Source organism: Aptenodytes forsteri, unplaced genomic scaffold (assembly GCF_000699145.1).
Source record: "Aptenodytes forsteri isolate BGI_AS27 unplaced genomic scaffold, ASM69914v1 Scaffold136, whole genome shotgun sequence".
In the NCBI taxonomy this organism is placed as follows: Eukaryota; Metazoa; Chordata; class Aves; order Sphenisciformes; family Spheniscidae; genus Aptenodytes; species Aptenodytes forsteri.
This window is the reverse complement of record NW_008796111.1, coordinates 345,599-349,914: the sequence shown is the minus strand read 5'-3', so window position 1 is coordinate 349,914 and position 4,316 is coordinate 345,599.

The window sequence follows — 4,316 nt, the reverse complement described above, 5'->3', positions numbered from 1 at the left end:
CTAAAGGATTGCATCTGATCTCATCCCAGCAATGGCATTCGTTCCAAGAGAATTATCCCTTCATTATAGCCCTGCGTGTGAGATGAGAACCATGGCACAAAAATGTTTTTTAACATCAGATATTCATAAGTACCGTTGACATTGTGTGTCAGATAATCCATCTGAAAAATGAGCCCTATGATCTCTTGCGTCTGCTTATTAACCATTCCAGCTTTCAGCTACTTTCATTAACATGTTTGGTAGCTAGACAGTCAATGTGTATTTCCCCATTATTGTCTGTAATATTCACATAGACATATTTTGTCAGAGACATATGCAGTCATTAAAAATGAAACCTACAGAGCAAAGCTAGAATTTGGAAGAGGATATTGTATCAGATTTTTCTTCATGACCACAGTGGGTCTTTCGAAGGAAATTTATGTTATCAGATACTCTGAAATCCACGTCTGTGGTGTCAATAGTTTTGAACAGTTCTGGTAGTGTCAGCAAAAGGACCTAGGGAAAACTTGCATTTCTTTCTCACTTGTCAGTGTTAGGAAATCGATTTTTTTGGTGCAGAAGCAAATACAAATGCTAAAGGCTAGTCGTTCCTGCTGAATGTTATGTCTAACTCTTTGGCCCTTATGAAACAAAGAACTTGGAGAGGTAAGTCAGCATCAATTAAGCGAGCACTTAAAACTAAGTGTTCATTCAAATGTTTAACTGAGCCAGAGCTATATAAGCAAGGGCCACACTGGTGAAATTCCAGGGAGTTTATTGAGACCTGATTTGCATTAGCAGAACAGTTTGATTGTGTATGACTTAGCTTAGGAGGAATTTTGCTCTGAACTGTAACAGGAGGAGGCATAACTGAATGCTGAACCAGGTCCCTAGAGTAGGGACTTGAGAACAGGACGGCAGGGAGGACCCGTGCTCATCTGACAGTGACATCTGTCCTCCGTGTGCCACCATTGCACTTCAGCTGCAGTGCACTGAGCAGCTGGCTTTCATCCTGCTCCTTGGGAGTTTGCGGTCAACTCATCCATACCATTACACTCATCATAAGCATTTCTTCCCTAGACTCCCTTTATTACTTTGTTTCTGAGGTGGTAAGGATCTCAGACTGCCTTGTAAAGTAGGAAAGTGCCATTCCAGTATGGCTTCCTGGCACGAGGATTTAGTATAATCTCCCCAAATGTACTACTCATTATGATAAGGTTAAACGACATTAAGCAGATTATCAGAAGGCGAGTTGTTAACTGCTTCTAAACAATAGTATTATTTCCCAGCCTTTTCTGCCCCTCGCAGCTTCTTGGTGCTGCTGCAGATTTTAAAACATTGGGCAGTGCAGTAACCCAAGGAAATTTTCCATCATGTCTGTGTGTATACATGTATATATCTCTATGCCTTTGTCCATCAGACAACCATTTCGTGAAATTATAAACTTGACAAGGAGGGCCCTGCTGATTTCCTTTCAAAAGATAGTATGTTGGGACATGAACCGTGGCTCTGCAGACACAGAGTTGCTTTACTAGCCCATAGCACGTCAGCAGTGAACGATCTGCGCTGTACTTGTGGCTGATGGATGCCGATTTAATGGCATGCATCAAATACGTAACACCTGACTGTAACCTTAAACAAGAGCAAATTGGTATCATCCTTTCAGTAAGTGGACTCATTCATTTTATGAAGATCTGCTCTGTAAACATGTGAAGCCACATTTCAGACTGGCTGATCAGATCCTGGTGCCATATGGCAGACCTGATTTTGCAAACTTAACTTCAGCTTGGCAGAAGGTGAGGCCACTGCAAAAGGGGACCCGGTCACGTAAGGTGACAAATGTCTCCCAAGGCCCATGGGGGAGTTGAAGGGACCAAACATCTCTTAGGGTCATCAGACCCCAAGTGCAAAGCATCAGGCATGTCCGATTGGATTGGAGATGAGATTAAGAGCTTAGTTGTTCTAAGAAGTGCCTGGCATTTCCTGGCAGTTTGGGGCACTAACAGCTGTTCCATCATGCACTTGTACACATAAAATTGAAAGACAGACGTAGGGATGGGAAGCCCACCACGACCATACACATCCAGTGGTTGCAATGGCTGCTACCACCAGTCTGGGGCATTTTACAGGCTTACAACTTTCACCTGTTTTGAACAGAGAGTAGAGCTGGAGCAGGTACCTGGAGAAAATGGAGCTAACGGGGCACCATGACAATTTGGAATAATAAAACCACAAAATTACCACGGCCCATGGCCTGCCCTTATCCATGTCCTATTTTCTAGCCAGGTAAGAATCCCCTTGAGATAGCCCAGATGACTGTAAGTGAAATGTGACACACTCGGTACCGAAGAGGAAACCAAATCTAACGCTTAAGCACATGGTTACTCCTGCATGGGAGAGCCAGGCCAGCGTCTCGCTGGAATGGAGCTTCCTCGTGTTACAGGTAACGCTGAGAGTAAGTCCTAGCACGATGCCCCGGTTGAGGTTGTAAATATTGCAGGGAAGTATTTCAATCCTACACATAGGTTTCCAATAATGAATTAAAAAAGAAGGCAAAGAGCATGAGAAGCAAGGTGAGGTTTGGAGCTGCTCCCGGCGCAGTCGCCCGAGGCCAGGCCCTCCTCTGTGCGCACCCTCAGGGACAGTGGCATCTAGAAGGGGAAACGATGGCAGTATTTAATTCAGTTTAGCATTCCAACTGTCGATGTTCTGAAATGTTCAACATAATTGCATTTTCTCCCTGAAAAAGCAGGAGAGCTGCAATGTTTACACCTTTACTTTACAAAAAACCCCCGATGTTTTCAAAATCAGCCTGCTTCAATGCAGGATGGATAATGATAGCAGCTGGCTTCCTGGATTTTCACCCCTGCCAGTTACAAAGAATAGTGACTAGAATTTGAAACTAAAGCGTAATTATTTTTCTCTCCAAGTCTGATGGCAGTTTGGTGCCGTGGAAGATGTGGAAACAATCAGCTCCAGCAGCTCTGCCAGGCCCGGCAGGAGCCCGGGGTCCCAGCACACCCCAGCAAAAGCCTCTTCCAAACGTGTGTTTCTTGGACCAGGGCCCAAAGCCAGCTGGGGAGAGGGGGGGCTGATCGTGGAGGATGTGGAAACAATCAGCTCCAGCAGCTCTGCCAGGCCCGGCAGGAGCCCGGGGTCCCAGCACACCCCAGCAAAAGCCTCTTCCAAACGTGTGTTTCTTGGACCAGGGCCCAAAGCCAGCTGGGGAGAGGTGGGGGCTGATCCTCGCTGTCGCCTGGCCGTGCTAGCAGCGCTGTTCCTCTGCCCCAGCTCCTGCCTCGGCTGGGCCCTTCAGGCGCCTCTCCACAGACTCAAAAGGCGCGTCCAAGGTTGCCCTCAGCAAAGATGGCAGCTGTGCCTGGAATGCCCCGCTGTGTCCCCAGTAAAGGTGACAGCTTGTCGTGGTTTAACCCCAGCCGGCAACTAAGCACCACGCAGCTGCTCGCTCACTCCCCCCCCGGTGGGATGGGGGAGAGAATTGGAAGAGTAAAAGTGAGAAAACCTGTGGGTTGAGATAAAGACAGTTTAATAGGTAAAGCAAAAGCCGTGCACGTAAACAAAGCAAAACAAGGAATTCATTCACTCCTTCCCATCGGCAGGCAGGTGTCCAGCCATCTCCAGGAAAGCAGGGTTCCATCACGCGTAACGGTTACTTGGGAAGACAAACGCCATCACTCTGAACGTCCCCCCCTTCCTCCTTCTTCCCCCAGCTTTATATGCTGGGCATGACGCCATATGGTGTGGGATGTCCCATGGGTCAGTTGGGGTCAGCTGTCCCAGCTGTGCCCCCTCCCACCTTCTTGTGCCCCCCCCAGCCTGCTCGCTGGTGGGGTGGGGTGAGAGGCAGAAAAGGCCTTGACTCTGTGTCAGCACTGCTCAGCAATAACAGAAACATCCCTGTGTTATCAACACTGTTTCCAGCACAAATCCAAAACACAGCCCCGTACCAGCTACTGGGAAGAAAATTAACTCTACCCCAGCCAAAACTAGCACACAGCTTAAGATCGTCGCCTGTCCTGCTTTGAAAAAGATGGCGGCTGGCGGACGTCTCTGTTGCTTCCCTCATTCAAGATGGCGCCCGACGGCTTTCTCTCCCTTTGCCCAGCTGGCAGTCGCCATCATCCCCCGCGCCACTCTGCCCTCAGCCAACATGGCGCCTGCCCGCCCAACTTCAGACACCGCCCGCAGCAAACATGGCGGCTTCCCTTCAGTTTCCATTGTGCCCGTCTCGTACGCTCTTCTGCTCTGGCTTCAGCGGCTTCACCTCCGTCGACGCAAAGATGGCGGAAGCGATTGCGGCCGTTTGAATTCCAGCG